The sequence below is a fragment of the Schistocerca americana genome, chromosome 2, assembly GCF_021461395.2.
Source record: "Schistocerca americana isolate TAMUIC-IGC-003095 chromosome 2, iqSchAmer2.1, whole genome shotgun sequence".
In the NCBI taxonomy this organism is placed as follows: domain Eukaryota; kingdom Metazoa; phylum Arthropoda; class Insecta; order Orthoptera; family Acrididae; genus Schistocerca; species Schistocerca americana.
This window is the reverse complement of record NC_060120.1, coordinates 340791499-340812146: the sequence shown is the minus strand read 5'-3', so window position 1 is coordinate 340812146 and position 20648 is coordinate 340791499. Positions and strand designations below refer to the sequence as shown.

Below are 20648 nucleotides of genomic sequence, written 5' to 3'. Positions count from 1 at the left end.
TGAAGGAGATCCTCAAGTAATAAGATGAGTATTTTTCTTTAAAACTACCACTAGACCCAGCCAACAATATTTTAACTCCATGAACAATTATTACAAGTAACGGTCAGCCAATGTGTGTAACAAAGGAGGTCGTCAAAACAACTACCACTGGCAGCTCTGACCGTAGTTACCAGAGGTAGTGGTCATGTGCTTGCTTGTCTGAATGTGTGTGTGTTTCCTTTGCTGAAGAATGTTTTGGCCAAAAGCTATACATGTAACAGTTACTTTGTTGCACCTGCCTGCAACTCAGTGGGTCATATTTATGCTATATATCCTTTTCCTAATACTGTTGGTACTCCACATATGATAGACAACCATGGACTTTACATCTCTTTCTTCTTCCTCTTCCTTTGAGTGATCTGGAATTTTCACTTGCAGAGCTCTCTTATTTTGATGTTTTGTATACGCAGTTCTACTGAATATCTCCTCCATGTGTACCAGGTCACCCAAAGAGCTGTCAGTATCGGACATCACATGTGACCTATGTACTAAAGTTTGAAGCACATACATAGTTTGCAAAGGATGGTGGCAGCTAGACACCTACAAGCATAAATTGGCATGAGCAGGCTTGTGGTATATGCCATGCTCTGTAAACCCATCCTCCATATATCAAATAATATTTCCATAAACAGTAGACAGTCATTTACTTCCTGTTCCATGGTACATTTAATATTTTCATGAATGAAATTAAGATGCTCAAGACCCTCCATCAAATATATATGCAAAATCCTGTTGGTCTTAAAACTGCAGACCTGAGTGCTTTTTCTTCAAAATCCTCCATAAATAAATTATTTCCCATGGGTGAGAGAGGGTTACCCATGGCAACACCATCAATTTATTCAAAATAATGTTTATCAAATAAAAAGTAAGTGGAGGTTAGCACATGCTGAAATATGAGGTTATGCCTTCCTCAATATTGCTGCTAATCAATGACAGAGAGTCTAAAATAGCTACTTTAGCAAACAAGCTAATGATGTCAGAGCTATCCAGAGCTGTTAAGTTTTAAAGTTTCTAACCTATCAATAAAATCTACTGAATTACAAACATGATGTTTGTATTTACGTACAAAAGGTCTCAGCAATAGGCCAAATATTTGGCCAACCAACAAGTAGGTTCATCTATTCTGCTCTCTACTGGTCTAAAAGTTAACACTTGTAATATCTGCTCCAAGCTTTGTTTATGGCTTCCATTTTTTATGAACCACTTTTTTTCTTTCTGTATGACTTTGAGGCTATTGGAGGCACAGAACTTTGTCCCAATCAATCTTTTAAAAACTTCTTTTGGTAGAGAGATGGAGTTCAGAAGCAAATACGTTTTTTCTGTTAACCTGAATATTGTGTCCTTGTGAGTCTTATGGTAAGTTTTGTATTCACATAAGCTGTACAACTTCTCTATGTAGACATCCCTTGGCAGGAAAACAGGGGCATTACCTTTTGTCTGTAGGAAGCATACTAACTGGGTTCTATTTGGAGAGTACCAATTGCACAAAATGGAAGTCACAGACCAAGCCTGGAGCAGGTACTACAAGGATTAACTTTTAGAGGAATAGTGAATAACATAGATGTACCTACATCTGTATTTAATCTATAGTCTCCAAACAACTGTGAATGGATGGTAGAGGGCTTGTCCCATTGTACCAATTTGTACTGTTTAACACCTCTATACATGATGTAATTAAGCTAATCTTGGCTTCACAATCCCTATGAAACTGAAATGTAGGGGGTTGCAGTATATTCCTAGAATTGTCATTTGAAGCTGGTTCATGAAACTTGCTTAGTAGCCTTTCTCAGAATACTTTATATCTACCTTGAAGAGTCTGCCAATTCAGTTCTTTAAGTATCTCTATGACACTCTCCCATGGATCAAACAAACCTGTAACCATTCATACAGCCATTTTCTGTAAATGTTCAATATTCCTTGTTAGTCTCATTTGGTCCGTGTACCACACATTCATTGGTTGGCCAAATATTTAGCCTCACTATGGAGACTTTTTGCAGGTAAATGTGAACATCATATTCATAACTCAGCAGATTTTATTAGTAGGTTAAAAACTTTGAAACTTAACAGCTCCGGTTAGATTTGACATTGTCTGGTTGTTTACTAAAGTACCTGTCACTGACACTCTGTCACTGATTAGCAGCTACATTGAGGATAACCTTCACTTACTTTTTATTTGATAACTAATATTTTTAACAGATTGATGGTGTTGCCATGGGTATGCCTCTCTCAATCATGGTAACTAATTTATTTGCATAGGACTAAGAAGAATAAGTGCTCAACTCTGTAGTTTTAAAGCTGCAGGTATGTTGATAAGACATTCATAGTTTGATGGCATGGTGAGGACAAGTAGATGGAATTTCTAGAGCAACTTACTTCCATTCACAAAAATATTGGATTTACCATGGATAGGACTATTTATTTTAGATATATCACTTTGATATACAGATGATGGGATTTTATGCCATTGTGTTTACTATAAGTCCACCCTTACCAGTGTTGTATATTCATGACCTGTCAGACAATATTAATAGCAAACACAGAATTTTTACAGTTGATGCATTAAGGAAATACTGTCTACAGAAGATAGAACAGATAAGACTTCAATGTGGTGCAATAATTGGCAACCTGCTTTAAATGTGCTGAAACATAAAACTTTGCACTTAACAAAACACAAAAATATTATAACCTATGACTACAATACCAAAGTATCACAACTGGGATCAGTCAACTTATACAAATCCTTGGGTGTAAAAATATGTGGAGATATGAAATGGAATGAACACATAGGCTCAACTGTAGGTAAAGCAGGTGACAAATATTCATTTACTGGTAGGACACAGGGAAAATGCAGACTGTCTACAAAGGAAATTGCTTACAAAATGCTTGTATGAACCATTTGAGAATATACTCAAATGTGTGTGACCCATACTGAGTCAGTCTAACAGGAGATATTGAACTTATTCAAAGGAAGGTATAATGAATAATCACATGTTTGTTTGACCGTGGAAGAGTTAAGGGCAAAACTGAAAAACCTGAACAAATGTGCACTTGAAGACAGACACCAACTGTGCCACTAAAGCCTAGTTACAAAGTTTCCAGAGCCATTATTAAGTGAATAATTCAGGAATATACTGCTGCCTCCTATGTATCACTTCTGATGGGACTTCAAACAAAAGATTAGCCTATGGCTCTGTCATTCACTTTACAGTGGTTTGTAGAGTATGGATGTAGATTTAAAGGTATGGAAATACAACTGCATGCCAATCAATACATCTACATCTATACTCTGTGGAGTGAATGGCATGTACCACTTATTAATACAGTTCCATTAATGTGTGGTGTGTGGAAAGAATTATTCCTTAAATGAATCTGTGTGCCTTGCAATTAGTCTAACTTCATTTTTGCAATTTCTTTGGGAGTAATACATGTGGTGATTGACTGATCTGGCCTTGTAACACCAACCAAAACGGCCTTGCTGTGCTGGTATTGCGAACAGCTGAAAGCAAGGAGAAACTACAGCCCTAATTTTTCCCAAGGGCATGTAGCTTTACTGTATGGTTAAATGATGATGGCATCCTCTTGGGTAAAATATTCCAGAGGTAAAATAGTCCCCCATTCAGATCTCCGGCCAGGGACTACTCAGGAGGATGTTGTTATTAGGAGAAAGACAACTGGCGATCTATGGGTCAGAGCGTGGAATGTCAGATCCCTTAATCAGGCAGGTAGGTTAGAAAATTTAAAAATGGAAACAGACAGGTTAAAGTTAGATATAGTGAGAATTAGTGAAGTTCGGTGGCAGGAGGAACAAGACTTTTGGTCAGGTGAATACAGGGTTATAAATACAAAATCAAATAGGGGAAATGCAGGAGTAGGTTTAATAATGAATAAAAAAAATAGGAGTACGGGTAAGCTACTACAAACAGCATAGTGAATGCATTATTGTGGCCAAGATAGATATGAAGCCCACACCTACCATAATAGTACAAGTTTATATGCCGACTAGCTCCACAGATGATGAAGAGACTGATGAAATGTATGATGAGAAAAAAGAAATTATTCAGATAGTGAAGGGAGATGAAAGTTTAATAGTCATGGGTGACTGGAATTCAATAGTAGGAAAAGGAAGAGAAGAAAGCATAGTAGGTGAATATGGAATGGGGGTGAGGAATCAAAGAGGAGGCCACCTGGTAGAATTTTGCGCAGAGCATAACTTCAACGTAGCTAACACTTGGTTCAAGAATCATAAAAGAAGGTTGTATACATGGAAGAAGCCTGGAGATACTGACAGGTTTCAGATAGATTATATAATGCCCAGACAGAGATTTAGGAACCAGTTTTTAAATTGTAAGCCATTTCCAGGGGCAGATGTGGACTCTGACCACAATCTATTGGTTATGAACTGTAGATTAAAACTAAAGAAACTGCAAAAGAGTGGGAATTAAAGGAAATGGGACCTGGATAAACTGACAGAACCAGAGGTTGTAGAGAGTTTCAGGGAGAGCATTAGGGAACGATTGACAAGAATGGGGGAAAGAAATACAGTAGAAGAAGAATGGGTAGCTTTGAGAGATGAAATAGTGAAGGCAGCAGAGGATCAAGCAGATAAAAGGCGAGGGCTAATAGAAATCCTTGGGTAACAGAAGAGATACTGAATTTAATTGATGAAAGGAGAAAATACGAAAATGCAGTAAATGAAGCAGGCAAAAAGGAATACAAACGTCTCAACAATGAGATCGACAGGAAGTGCAAAATGGCTAAGCAAGGATGGCTAGAGGACAAATGTAAGGATGTAGAGACGTATATCACTAGAGGTAAGACAGATACTGCCTACAGGAAAATTAAAGAGATCTTTGAAGAAAAGAGAACCACTTGCATGAATATCAAGAGCTCAGATGGAAACCCAATTCTGTATATTGAGCAAGCAGTAAAGGAAACAAAAGAAAAATTCAGGAGAAGAAATTAAAACTTTGAGGTTCGCCGATGACATTGTAATTGTGTCAGAGACAGCAAAGGACATGAAAGAGCAGCTGAATGGAATGGGCAGTGTCTTGAAAGGAGGATATAAGATGATCATCAACAAAAGCAAAACGAGGATAATGGAATGTAGTCAAATTAAGTCAGGTGATGCAGAGAGAATTAGATTAGGAAATGATACACTTAAAGTAGCAAAGGAGTTTTGCTATTTGTGGAGCAAAATAATGAAGATGGTTGAAGTAGAGAAGATATACAATGTAGACCGGCAATGGTAAGGAAAGCATTTCTGAAGGAGAGAAATTTGTTAACATTGAGTATAGATTTAAGTGTTAGGAAGTCGTTTCTGAAAGTATTTGTATGGAGAGTAGCCATGTATGGATGTGAAATGTAGACAATAAATAGTTTAGACAAGAAGAGAATAGAAGCTTTCGAAATGTGGTGTTACACAAGAATGCTGAAGGTTAGATCACATAACTAATGAGGAGGTATTGAATAGAATTGGGGAGAAGCGAAATTTTAGGCACAACTTGACTTGAAGAAGGGATCACTTGGTAGGACATATTCTGAGGCATCAAGGGATCACCAATTTATTATTGGAGGGCAGTGCGGACAGTAAAAATCATAGAGGGAGACCAAGAGATGAATACACTAAACAGATTCAGAAGGATGTAGGTTGCAGTAGGTACTGGGAGATGAAGAGGCTTGCACACTTGCACAGGATAGAGTAACATGGAGAGCTGCATCAAACCAGTCTCTGGATTGAAGACCACAACAACAACACATGTGGTGTTGCGCACTATGGGATCAAAAGTATTTGGTCACCCCCAAAAAGGTATGTTTTCATATTGGGTGCATTGTGCTGCCAACTGCTGCCAGGTACCCTATATCAGCGACCTCAGTAATCATTAGACATTGTGAGAGAGCAGAATGGGCCACTCTGCAGAACTAACAGACTTCAAACATGGTTAGGTGACTGGGTGTCACTTGTGTCATACATCTGTACACAAAATTTCCATACTCCTAAACATCCCGATGCCATAGTGAAGTGGAAATGTGAAGGGACACGTACAGCACAAAAACGTACGGGCCGACCTCATCTGTTGACTGACAGAGACTGCCAACAGTTAAAGAGGGTCGTGATGTGTAATAGGCAGAAATCTATCCAGACCATCACATGGGAATTCCAAACTGCATCAGGATCCACTGCAAGTACTATGACAGTTAGGCGGGAGGTGAGAAATCTTGGATTTCATGGTCGAGCAGCTGCTCATATATCACACACCACGCCTGTAAATGCCAAACGACAACTCGCTTGGTGTAAGGAGCATAAACATTATATGACTGAACAGTAGAGAAACGCTGTGTAGAGTGATGAATCACTGTACAGAATGAGGTAATCTGATGGCAGTGTGTGGGTATGCCGAATGCCCGGAGAACATCATCTGCCAGTGTAAAATTTGGAGGCAGTGGTGTTACAGTATGATTGTGTTTTTCATGAATGGGTCTTGCACCCCTCATTTTTTTTGAGTGGCACTATCACAGCACAGGCCTACAATGATGTTTTAAGCACCTTCTTGTTTCCCACTGTTGAAGAGCAATTTGGGGATGGCGATTGCAGCTTTCAACTCATCGAGCACCTGTTCATAATTCAAAGCCTGTGGTGGAGTGGTTACACAACAATAACATCTCTGTAATGGACTGTCCTGCACAGTGTCCTGACCTGAATCCTGCAGAACACCTTTGGGATGTTTTGGAATGCCAACTTCATGCCAGGCCACACTGACTGACATCGATACCTCTCCTCAGGGCAGTGCTCTGTGAAGAATGGGCTGCCTTTCCACAACAAACCTTCCAGCCCCTGATTGAACATATGCCTGTGAGAGTGGAAGCTGTCATCAAAGCTAAGGGTGGGCAAACATCATATTGAATTCCAGCATTACCGATGGAGGGTGCCATGAACTTGTAAGTAATTTTCAGCCAGGTGTCTGGATACTTTGGATCACATAGTGTACTAAATCCCCAAATTCCTCATTTGAAGCTGGTCCTTGAAATTCTGTAAGCAGTATTTCACAGCATAGTTTTCATCTACCTTCATATGTTGGACACTTCAAATTCCTCAAGATGTCCATGACACTATCCCATGGTTTAAAGAGGCCTGTGACAATTATTGCTACCTTTCTCTGTATACGTTCAATATCCCCCACTACTCCTATTTGGTATGTGTCCCACATAGTTGAGTAATGTTCTTGGACTGAAGACTGCCTGCATTTTTCTAATATCTTGCCAACAAACCAAAGTCTACCACCTCCTCTATCTACAACTGAGCCTATGTGTTCAACCCATTCTGTAGCTCCACAAACTGTCAAACCCAAGGTTTTGTATAAGTTGACTCATTTCAATTGTGACTCATTGCTATTGAAGTAATACGGTACTACATTTTTGAATTTTTTGAAACATAAAGTTTTACGTTCTGAATTTTTGAATCAAGTAGCTGTTCTTCACACAACTTTGAATCTTATCAAGACCTTTTTTCAGACAATACTTCATTAGTCCAAGGTTACAATTAATACTTCCTGCTGGGTAAATAATAAACAACATGAACAGAAAGGGCCCAAACATACTTCCTTGGGCATGCCTGAAGTTACTGCTACGTCTATCACTGACTCTCCATCCAATATAATGGTCTGTTTTCTCCTGAACTGTGCGGCTGGTCCCGGCGGAGGTTCGAGTCCTCCCTCGGGCATGGGTGTGTGTGTTTGTCCTTAGGATAATTTAGGTTAAGTAGTGTGTAAATTTAGGGACTGATGACCTTAGCAGTTAAGTCCCATAAGATTTCACACACATTTGAACTTTTTTTCTCCTTACCAAGAAAGTCCAGTTACAAAGTTCACTTGCTATCCCATATGACTGCACTCTCAATAATAATTATTAATGTGATAATGAGTCCAAGTCTTTTTGGAATTCAAGAATGCTGCATCTACATGACCCTTCTGATCTGTCTCTTTCTGTAGGTCATCTGAGAAAAGCACAAGATGGAATTCACATGATCAATGTTTTCTGTATCTGTGTTGTTTGGCGTGGATGAGGTCATTTTATTTCAGGCATTTCATTATGTTTGAGCTCAGACTCTAAAACAGTTGGATGTTAAAGATTTTGCAGAGCACTTCTGTTATCCTTCTTGTAGAAACAGGGAGCTTTTTCCAACAACTGGGCATAGTTTTTCATTTGAGTAATCTATGATACAACTTACTATGGGTAAAAGAGTCAGGGCCAGCTTAAGGCCCAACCAACATAAGCAGCTGCTTGGGGTGTCAAGCTTGAGATGTACCAAGTTGGGAACTCCTCCATATGTTATGTTTTATACTCCCATGAATAACTAATTTTTTTCATTTTTTTTCCGGAATGTTACTTAGTTAAAGTTCCAGTTAAATTCATTGTTCAGTTAATTCTGCTTATGTTCCTGATTCAAATATCATAATTAGTTTTATGTGATGCTCACTCAGCTAAAAACTGTAACTAATTGAAAATTCTACTACAGTACCTAATGGAAAGAACATTTCGAGCACCGAGCGAGGTGGCGCAGTGGTTAGCACACTGGACTCGCATTCGGGAGAACGACGGTTCAATCCCGTCTCCGGCCATCCTGATTTAGGTTTTCCGTGATTTCCCTAAATCGTTTCAGGCAAATGCTGAGATGGTTCCTTTGAAAGGGCACGGCCGATTTCCTTCCCAATCCTTCCCTAACCCGAGCTTCCGCTCCGTCCTCCATGCTACTCTATCCTGTGCAAGCTTCTTCATCTCCCAGTACCTACTGCAACCTACATCCTTCTGAATCTGCTTAGTGTATTCATCTCTTGGTCTCCCCCTACGATTTTTACCCTCCAATGACCTCGTTGTCGACGGGACGTTAAACACTAACCACCACCACCATTTCGAGCAAATCCATAAAATCCAAGGTATTGTTACCACTCATTCGAAAGCAGATATTCTTTTTGGAAACATACTTTGAATTAACTGAAACTAATTAACTTATAAAATAATTGACTCTGAAAGTGTATATCAGTGTAATTTCTGTTGCCAGTTTTGTCTTTGTGTTTGCTAGATCCAAAACTTTGACACTATATTTTTGTGACCATATTTTTTCCGAATCAGAAGACACCCCTCAATACTTAACTAGGCCACTAATTAAGCTTTTAAATAATGTACAATGATGTAAAATTATTTGCAAGATGGGTGCCAAACTCATAGTTAAGGTATTCCCGATGAGGAGTCATAGCAGGATTCAGTATTTTTTTATAACTTGCTAATCTTTGATATTTTTCTGAGAGCAGAAAACAGTCAAGTATTATAGTCCCTTCAAAACAGTAAAATCTAATGTAGCTGATTTTCAAAACATTATGTAGTGGTCAGGACATACCTATACACAACTCTTTAAATAGGCTACACTACCCCAAAGTCACTAGTCTCAGGTAAGCTAGTAACAGTTTAACACCTCCATAAAAGTCTACTGTCAAAATTAACTCAAACAACATGCATGTATCCAAAAGTCAGAAACTGGCAAGCAATGGTGTAACTTTTCTATGTCACTTCACAAGAGCCTATGGGGCCCAGACGTAATGTTAGCTTCTCATGTAAAGGTCTTTAAATTTCAAACAACTACGTAACATTGATGATTCTCCAAATATTGGGTGCAATAGTGCAATACTAACAAAACTGTAACTATCCCTATAAATTGTTGGCTGATTAAAATCTCTCTCTGTGCTGACAACAACATTGGGGAAAATATTCAGTAGCAAACAATGATTCTCAAAAGCTTTTGGTTACACCTCGGAATGAGTCTGGTGGTTGACAGAAATATCCACTTACAAGTTTATCGCCACCCTTAATACTGAGCCATGCCAGATCCACCTCATATGCAGCTTCAAATTGTATCTCAGTGGATATGAGGTCCTTGCCAAATGCAACAAATACATCATCTCCATTTCCCATTAGTCTATCCTTCTGCATCTACATCTACATCCATACTCCGCAAGCCACATGACGGTGTGTGGTGGAGGGTACCTTGTGTACCTCTATCGGTTCTCCCTTCTATTCCAGTCTCGTATTGTTTGTGGAAAAAAGGATTGTCGATATGCCTCTATGTGGGCTCTAATCTCTCTGATTTTATCCTCATGGTCTCTTTGCGAGATATACGTAGGAGGGAGCAATATACAGCTTGACTCCTCAGTGAAGGTATGTTCTCGAAACTTCAACAAAAGCCCATACTGAGCTACTGAGTGTCTCTCCTGCAGAGTCTTCCACTGGAGTTTATCTATCATCTCTGTAACGCTTTTGCAATTACTAAATGATCCTGTAATGAAGCGCACTGTTCTCTGTTGGATCGTCTCTATCTCTTCTATCAACCCTATCTGGTACAGATAGTATCGTGTGAGCTTCACTGCTTTTTAATAGTTTTTCAAACCCTGGCAAATAGTTTGGCAGCTGATCACTAAGATTTTAATACTCTCATCTGTGGGGGGCATTTCTCTAGACCTTATGCTAATACATTCACATCAAAAAATATAGAACACCTAGAAAAACTAGAGAGGATGTTCATATTTACAGAACATGTAAATTAGTATGTTCTGCAGAAATGAATAGGGTTTGAATCATGTCAGTCCAGGGGTTTGAGGTCAATGTTAATATTTCAGCACACCACCTACCAGTAAAATGTGCCTATGGCTCTAGTCACTATAAACAGAAGGTAATGGATCAGTGTGACTTGAGAAGACATGTGGGATGCCTCAGAGTGTATGTGTGAACCATACCATCAAATCAGTGAGTTTTAAAAGGGAGCAAATTATTGGCATGAGAGAATATGATGCACCCATCTGGGAAACAGCTGTTTGCATTGGATGAAGCATTTCAGCAGAGCAATGGGTGTGTGCCGAATGGTTCACAGAAGGCCATAGAAAACGATGAGATGGGTCAGCTTGCACCATCCAGACCACCCGCTGAGAAGATCGACACCACATTTGAATGGCACTGCTGGATAGATTTGCATCCTCCTCACTCTGGTGCAGCAGTGGAACAGAGTAACACATCACACACTATCAGGGCTGACAGTCTTTTGCTGTTTATTAAGGAATGGATTGCATGTGCATCATCCATTTCTCTTTCTACCTTTGACGAATGTGCAGAAACATGATAGACAACAATTGTGTATGGAATGACATTACTGGGGATAGAAATGGCATCAGGTAGTGATTTCAGATGAATCAAGGTTGTGTTTGTTTGAAAATGATGGCCGCATTTTGGTTCACCACAGACAGGCAGAGCAGAACCACAGTGACTGCATTTGCACAAGAGATACAGCAACAACTCAAGGCCCTGTGGTGTGGGGTGCTATTACGTGCAAGCATAAATCACAGTTGGTGCATGTCCAGGGCACTGTGAGCAGTGTGACCTACATAAATGACATCCTGTGACCCTTAGCCATACCCTTTCTGCACAACACCCCAGATGCCAATTTTCAGCAATACAATGCATGACCATATGTTGCTGCATGAAAATGTGCCTCCTTGATGTCACAGGATGTCAGCCTTTTGCCCTGGCCCACCCACCTGACTTGTCACCAATCAAAGCTGAGTGGGATATGGTAAAACAATGAGTGCAGTGCTGTGACCCAATGCCAATCACCACAAATGAACTTTGGAACTTGCTGAATGCAGCATGGATGGCTGTATCACAGGATACCATTTGTGCCTTATAAGCATTGGTTCTATCACCTTTGGAACAAGTTATCTGGGTCTTTGGCAGACCTTGTGCCTAGTAGGCAACAGGACACTTGCTGAACCAAGTTGACTGAAATGCCTTTCTTTCTGTAGAACACACTAATGAATATGAAAATCCTGTCTTTAATCATTTGAGGTGTTCTGTCTTTTTTCTGGACTTGAGTGTACTTCTTCGCCTCACAAAGTTTTCATTACCTGAACTGTATGGAGAGTTGTCAGTCTAAAAAACTATTGTGTACATCCTACAAACAGTCAGCTACCTGAGTAGCAACCTATTGTTGTAGTGCACATTTGACCTATTTGGACATATTCTATAGTCCTCAGACCTGTGGCACTAGTCTAGGAAGTTGGCTAGTTATAGAGCCATCAGAGTTTCCGTTTCAAGCATTCCACTTGACTCAGAAGTGGAGGGCCATGATTATTTCTGGAGACAAAGCTGCAGATTGCAAGCTTCATGGAAATTAAATGAACAAGGCTGATCTCCTCAACTTTCTATGACAGTCACTTGAACAATCCAAGTACTATCTTAGCCCCCAGATGACATAAACATTTTGTTGCAATGTGAACCACAATCTGAAGTTGCATGCATCTTGTTCCCTCAATGGCCTCTGGAACAGCCCCTTCACATATTGAATGAGGTATTCCGGCATACACAACGAGTGTACAAGGTGATCCACTCCCTAGATGCAACTTCCCTAAGGAGTACCATTATTTGCAATAAGTTCAAGCTGCTGCTGATGAATAGACCCCTCTATTTTGTGGTTACCTTCCTTTGATACAGGATTCAGCATGTTTCCAAACAGGTATAGTGTGTCCCACTGGCTCAGTTTCAGTTTCAGAAGAAGACAGCATTGCCACTTTGTCGGTTGTGTGTCCCTGAGCCCCCTGTACGGAGCACCTAAATCTAACTCTGATGTTCCACTCACAGTCAAGGTGACAGGTGGTGATAGGTCTGGTACTTCCTGTAGAGGAGGCAGTATCTACAAGGGACAAAAGTATTTGAGGTACCTTTAGTATCTGAGGTACATACATCTCTGTGTAGGAAACCCAACACACCCATTCACAGAAGCTACCTTTTGAGTGACAGTAGTCGAGGTGATTTACAAGCTGCTTATGAACAGCAACTGATTTATTTTTTGTCTGAGTACAGCTATTCACAGTGGTGTGGTTTGTGCAATGTTGTACAGAACAGTAAACACACTTGCTTGTTCTCTTTCAGTTCTTGGATCTGTTAAGCTACAAGGATTGCAAGTTCCCTTTACAAACTAAACTGCTCGACACTCACAAAACAATTTATGTTATGACAAGGGAAATTTTGCAATTAAGATTTATGGAGTCCCTGATGCTGCTAAAATGATTTCTGTTATGACAAGAGAAATTTTGCAGTTAAGATGTTCTGAGTCCCTGATATGATCACTAATGAATTAACATAACAAACTCAAAAATACCTGGGGTTTATGATAAATGCAGATGATATGCACTTTCATTGAAAGAAAAAACTAAATCTAAGAATTCATAGTTATAATAATTGCTACAATAACTGTAATTACCAAATGCCAATTTATTACAAAATATGTTATACACAACACTCCTAATTTCCATAAATTCTCAAAAACATTTGTTTATTCATGTACATATACAGTGAAATTTGAGGGGAAGATTTTTTAAATCAAGGATACTACTGCCAAAATTGTATACACCATGAGTATAGAGTATAGCTGATGCTCTGGCACTTTATACTTTTTCATGGTACTGAATGTCCATAAATCCTCAAAATAGCAACACACACCCATGAGTTTTGGTGCACTTAACACAATAACAACATTTAAATCTTATGTGAAGTGTTAGGATCTATGTTTTTGAAGAGAATTAATTTGAGATACATGATTTTAGTCATCTTAAAGGAAATACCAGAAGTCAGCTTGGCAAATATGTGCCAATAAACATGTGATATTCACAGCTTTGTACTTTCAAGACACCTCCTACAATTTCATGCCGAAAATGGACACCGTATCACCAATATATCCCACTGATAACAATGAAAATTGTGGAGCACAAGAAAATACTTCTTCCCCATCATTAGTGTTTCTTCCTGTTCCAAGATTGGAGTGTGGGAAGACTGATTGTTTGAATGTCTCGGTGGTCCGCATCTCGTGGTCGTGCGGTAGCGTTCTCGCTTCCCACGCCCGTGTTCCCGGGTTCGATTCCCGGCGGGGTCAGGGATTTTCTCTGCCTCGTGATGACTGGGTGTTGTGTGCTGTCCTTAGGTTAGTTAGGTTTAAGTAGTTCTAAGTTCTATGGGACTGATGACCATAGATGTTAAGTCCCATAGTGCTCAGAGCCATTTTGAATGTCTCGGTGCATTGGTTATTCTACTCTTGTCCTCACAACCCCTATGTGAGTGACACACAGGCTGTTGTAGTATATGTCTAGAGTCATCATTTAAAGGCAGTTCTTGAAACTTTATTAGCAGCCTTTCTCAGGACAGTTTCCATCAATCTTCATGAGTCTGCCAGTTCAGTTTATCAGTACCTCTGTGACACACCCCCATCAGCAAACACACAACGTGACCATTCCCACTACCCTTCTGTATATACAAGCTCTGACAATAAAGTTTGGTGAATGAAGTCAGAACGATCGATCAGGCAACACTGGTGACTCACAATGCTGCACCTGCATAGTGCCCGGTGTTGACAACCTGCCCCCACCGTAGTTCAGTTGAGCATCGTGTGTGTTACATGTTAGACCTGTCTGATGAAGTGCTTGTGTAGTGCATCGGTTCTTAACTGAGAACAGATAATGAATGAGCAAAGGATCAATTTAAAATTTTGTTTTAAGCTTGGCAAGACATGGAAAGAAATGCATACAATGCTGGTATGTTTATGGAGATCAAGCACTGTTCATGAAGTGGGAGTATGAGTGGTTCACCCATTTTTGAAGAGGCTGGGAAAGTTTTTCTGACAATCCCTGTAGCGGACAACCAGCGACAGCCATCAGTGACAAAAACACTGAGAAAATGAGGACATTAATCACGAATGACTGTTGATTAACTGTGTGCATGATAGTGGATGAACTGCAGATGAACCGTGAATCTGTGCGACAAATCCTTACCCAGGAGTTGGGGAAAGCGAAAATGTGTTGTCGTCTTGTGCCACATCACTTGACTGATGATAAGAAGCAGGCATGTTTAGAGGCTTCACAGGATTTTGTAAAAACAGTGGATGTGACATTCAATTCCTTGAATGGTATTGTCACTGGGGATGAAACCTGGTGTCTCCAGTATGATCCTGAAATGAAATGGCATTCTTTGACATCAACTTGTCAGAAAAATGTCAGAGCCAAAAAATCTCACATCAAAACGATGCTCATCACTTTTTTATTGTCAAGGCATTATCTGCAAGGAATTTCTACCTGAGGGAATGACATTGAACACTGCATGGTATGTTGAAATTTCAACCTGTTACATGCAACGTCTACACAGGGTACAACCCCAGTACACACAACAAGGTTCCTGGTTTTTTGTTCATGACAACACTCACCCACGCACAGCCAATATCATGGAACAGTTCCTGGCAATAAAGGGGTGGTGCCACTTGAACATCCACAATACTTGCTGGGTCTCAATCCTCCAGACTTCTTCCTATTCCCTCGACCCAAACTTGCTTTGAAAGCAAAGAGATTTGACAATATTCCTGACATACAACCAAATGTGATGTGGCTTTTGAACACCATCCCAAAGGAAGACTTAGTGCAAAGTTTCTAAGACATGTATCACAGAGCACAGTGGTGCATAGTTATGGGAGATGACTATTTCAAAGGACAGTAAGTTAACTGTAGTTCACAGTTCATCTACGTCAATGTTACAGGACTATTCGCCAAAATTTATTGTCAGAGGTTGTACAGTCAATATTTCTTGTTACTCCTACTTGGTATGGATCCCACCACATACTTGAGCAATATTCTAGAATGGGTTGCATGAGTGATTTGTAAGCAATCTCCTTTGTAGACTGATTTCACTTCCCCAGTACTCTACCAATAAACCAAAGTCTACCACCTGCTTTATCCACAACTGAGCCTGTGTGATCAATCCATTCCATATCCCTACATAGTGTTAAACCTGAGTATTCATTTGACTTGGCTGATTCTAAGAGTGATATTATAGACACAGGATACTATGATTTTCACTTTGTGCAGATCACGATTTACATTTGTAAACATCTAAAGCCAGTTGCCAATCTTTGCACACTTTCAAATCTTATCAAAATCTGACTGAATATTTATGCCATTTTGAAAAGAACGTATTCAAACACCTTTCCCTTGTGCACACCTGAAGTTATTTCTACATTTGACAAAGCCTCTCCATCCAAGATAACATCCACTCATGAATTTCGCTTGATGCTCCATATGATCCTACCTTTGACAATAAGCATAGGAATGGTACTGAGTCATATGCTGCATCTGACAATGACTCTCCATCTGAGATAACATGTTGCTCCCTCCCGACCCAAAAATCCTCAATCCATTCACAAATTTCACTTGATACCCGATGTGATCATACCTTTGACAATAAGCATGGGTGTGGTACTGAGTCAATGGCTTTTCAGAATTGAGAAATATTCCACCAACCTAACTGCCTTGTTCCAAATCTTGGAGTATGTCATGGGATAACAGTATGTCATGGGATAAAAGTATGAATCAGTTTTAATGTGATTGATGTTTTCTGAATCCATACTGGTTGGCATGGAGGAGGTTATTCTGTTTGAGACACCTCATTATGTTTGAGCTCAGAATATGATCTAAGATGCTATAGCAAATAGATGTTTTTTTGTTTGATTTATCTACGATAGATCATAGTTAGAAGAGGAGCTAACTCAGCCACAAATTAGATTAGATTAGTACTTGTTCCATAGATCATGAATACAACACTTCGTAATGATGTGGAATGTGTCAGGTTAATAAAAGGTGTCTATACAAGATATTACATTAAACAAAATATTACATGACACTCAATATTTTTAATTTTTTTAAATATTTTTTTTATTTTTAGTTTGTGGGGTTGGGAAATTACCCACTTACTATATCCAAAAACTCATCTAATGAGTAGAAGGAGTTGCCATTAAGAAATTCTTTTAATTTCCTTTTAAATGCTATATGGCTATCTGCCAGACTTTTGATGCTATTAGGTAAGTACAGAATCTGACAAGGATTCCATCAGCCCTGGAGATTTGTTCAATTTTAATGATTTCAGCTGTTTCTTAATGCCACAGACACTAATACTTAATTGCCTCACCTTTTCACTGGATTGAGGATTAAATTGGGGCAATTCTCCTGTGTTTTCCTTTGTAAAGGAACATTTGAAAACAGAGTTAAGCATTTCAGATTTTGCTTTGCTACCCTCAGTTTCACCCCCCGTCTCATTTGCTAGGGACAGGACACTTACTTCGGTGCCACTAACAGTCTTTACATGTGACCAAGATTTCTTTGGATTTTGTGAAAGATCCTTTGACTCTATTCTGCTACAGCAGTCACTGAAGGCTTCACACATTGCTTTCTTGACAGCCAAATGTGTTTCATTCAGCATCTCTCTACCTGTAGTACTACACCTATTATGCACTAGTCTCTGTTTCTTTAAACTTGAGCCGTGGTTCCTCTACGTACTCCTGCTCTGTGCTGAAAGTTTGAAGTTCTTTGTTGAGACACAGCACTACTGATTTTTATCTAGTTTACTGAATATGTGTATATCTTTCTGCTTATTTTAGTTGTCCTTTGTTCTTTGGCAACCATTACTGCCACAATTACATCATGGCTGCTGATAAGTTTTTTGATGCTAACATCCTCAAAGAGGTCACATCTATTTGTTGCCATTAGATACAGTATATTTCCATCTTGAGAGGGATTCCAATCTACATGTTCTAGGTAGTTTTTAGAGAAGGCATTTAGCAATGTTTCACATGATGTCTTATCAAGCCCACCACTAACAAAACTGTAATTTTCCCAATTGGCTGTTGAATGATTGAAGTCTCCACCAATGATTACAGTATGATTGTGGACCTTATACAAAAGTAAACTGAAGTTTTCTCTAAAGCTTTCGGTTACATCAGGAGATGCATCTGGTGGATGACAGAAGGATCCAATTACCATTTTGTGCCCACCCACACCATCCCCATTACCCATTAGCCTATCCTTCTGACACACACTGAAAGTTTCCCCAAAAATCTCACTGCTATCAATTTCAGGTTCCAACCAGCTTTCTGTACCTAGTATGGTGTGAGCATCACTGCTTTTCATGAGTACTTCATATTCTTGCACACAGACAGCTACCTGAGTAGCAGCATCCAATGTGTAGTGCACACCATCCCATTTAGGGACACCCTACAATTCTCAACCCTATTGTACAAGTCCAGGAAGTAGCAGCCTATTTTGTCGCAGAACCTTCAAAGTCTCCTGTTCAGTCCTTCCATTCAACTCACAACCAAGGGTCCATGATGAGTTTTGGGCACAATGATGCAAATTATGACCTTTATTGAAACTCCATGTGCAAGGCTGGTCTTTTCAACCTTCTCTGTCAAGTATGACCGTGGCGTTCACATGACAGGCATCATTTGCTCCAATGTGCACCACACTCTGCAGTTGGTTGCACCCTGTTCCTTCAACGGCTGCTGGAATAGCCTCTTTCACATGCTGAATGAGGTGCCCAGGCATACACACTGAGTGCACTTGGTGTCCTTTCCCGTCCTTCGCTCCCATTTCCCTAACAGGTACATCATTCACTGTACATTTGAGCTGCCAATGATGAATAGAACCCTACCCTTTTGCATTTGCCTCCTCTTGACACCAGACAAAATGGTTTTTCCCAAAACAGGTGAAGTGAGTCCCACTGCTTCAGATTCATTTTCAGTGAAAGACAGCACTTCAAACTTGTTGGTTGGGTGATTGGTATAATACCTCGAGTCCTTCCGGGGCCACATCAACCCTGTACATGCTGCCTAGCTCTACCATTGAAATGAAACACACAGGCAAGTGTATGAGTACTGACTAATCCCGTATGTTCTTCAAAGGCGGCAGGATCCACAGGAGAGGAGAGTACTAGTACCACAGGTACATAATCTACGAGAGCTCTTTCAACACAATGATTCGCAGCAGCTGCCAATCATTTGACAACAGTCTGAGGGATTCCCAGCTGCCAACTCATTCCATGTCTGAGAAAAACATCACAGTGGGGCTGGATTTTGGCTGGTGTGATGTAATACAGGACAGTGAAGAAGTAACTTTAAACTAAACGTGCTGATTATCTTTTAATCTGTTGAGATAATAAGTTACAAATTCCGTATAGGAATTGAAGCAAATGCACAAAACAAGATTTATATTAAAGCAACATAAAAATCTGTGGTAAAAGTTTCTAGTTTCACAAAATTTTTGAGGTTAATTATAGTTGTTAGCAAACTTAAAAATAGAGTTAATTTGTGATAAATGTAGATAATAAACACCCCTCTTAAAGGGAGAACTAGATGTAACACAATATGTCAGTTAGAATATCTGCTACAGTAACTAAATCAAAAATGCTGATTTACTACAAATTAGAGTATGCACAGGACTGTGTGTGACTCACTGCCATATACCAAGCTTATGCAAAATTTCAAAGATAAACAATAGAAAATCCAGGATGGAATGTAACAATATTATGACAAGGAAAGTTGCCACTCGCCATATAGAGGAGATGCTGAGTCGCAGATAGGCACAACAAAGAGATTGTCACAAATAAAGCTTTCAGGCCATTAAGGCCTTTGTCAATAATAGACAACACACACACGCATGCACACACACACACACACACACACACACACACACACATACACACACTCACACACACACACAAATGCAACCCATACATGCACACACACACTCATGCAAACACAACTCACACATGCATCACCGCAGTCTCAGGTAAATGTAGCTGCACTACAGTTACCTGAGACTGCAGTCATGTATATGTGAGTTTCATCTGTGAGTGTGTGTGTGTGTGTGTGTGTGTGTGTGTGTGTGTGTGTGTGTTCAAAAATGGTTCAAATGGCTCTGAGCACTATGGGACTTAACTACTGTGGTCATCAGTCCCCTAGAACTTAGAACTACTTAAACCTAACTAACCTAAGGACATCACACACACCCATGCCCGAGGCAGGATTCGAACCTGCGACCGTAGCAGTCGCGCGGTTCCGGACTGCGCGCCTAGAACCGCTAGACCACCGCGGCCGGCTGTGTGTGTGTGTATGTGTGTGCGTGCGTGTGTGCGTGTGCACTTGTGTCTGGGTGTCTGTCATCTATTTTTGACAAAGGCCTTACGGGCAAAAAGCTTTATTTGTGACAGTCTTTTTGTTGTGAGTATCTGTGACAGCATCTCTGCTATATGATGAGTGGAAAGTTTCCTTATCATAATATTGTTAAATTTCAAAGATTCTATTTTTTGTTATAAAACACTTCATCTGAACGCATTCCTTGCTTTATTTTCATTTTCTTTGATGGTTTGTCGTATAGTCTGTTCAGCAATCCTGTTTGTTCTGGAAACAGGTAAGTGTGGAACCTCAGAACTTACAAAATAACTGTAGACTCTGTAAGCAGATTTTCCAGTTAAATTTCCAATTACAGTTTGACTCAAGGCAGAATCAAAATGCTGCAAATAATGACCTGTCACTTTATGCTTACTAACCCAGCTCATGTCTGGCAAAATCCAATAAGTGCCACTATCACATAAACTACACGTACATTCACTTACAAAGGTTTATATGACTTCATGTATTGCATCAACTGTCTGATTTGGAACATTCAGAAGTATTTCACAAACCTGAATGAAATAAAAGAGTTCTC

The 20648-nt window shown here is 39.7% G+C and overlaps 1 protein-coding gene across 4 annotated transcripts in view; it reads right to left on the bottom strand.

The window, feature by feature from the left end:
* Positions 1 to 20648, bottom strand: part of LOC124593680 (ATP-binding cassette sub-family C member 4-like) — a 473970-nt gene that overhangs the window by 156828 nt on the left and 296494 nt on the right. The gene's annotated exons all lie outside the window — the stretch shown is intronic.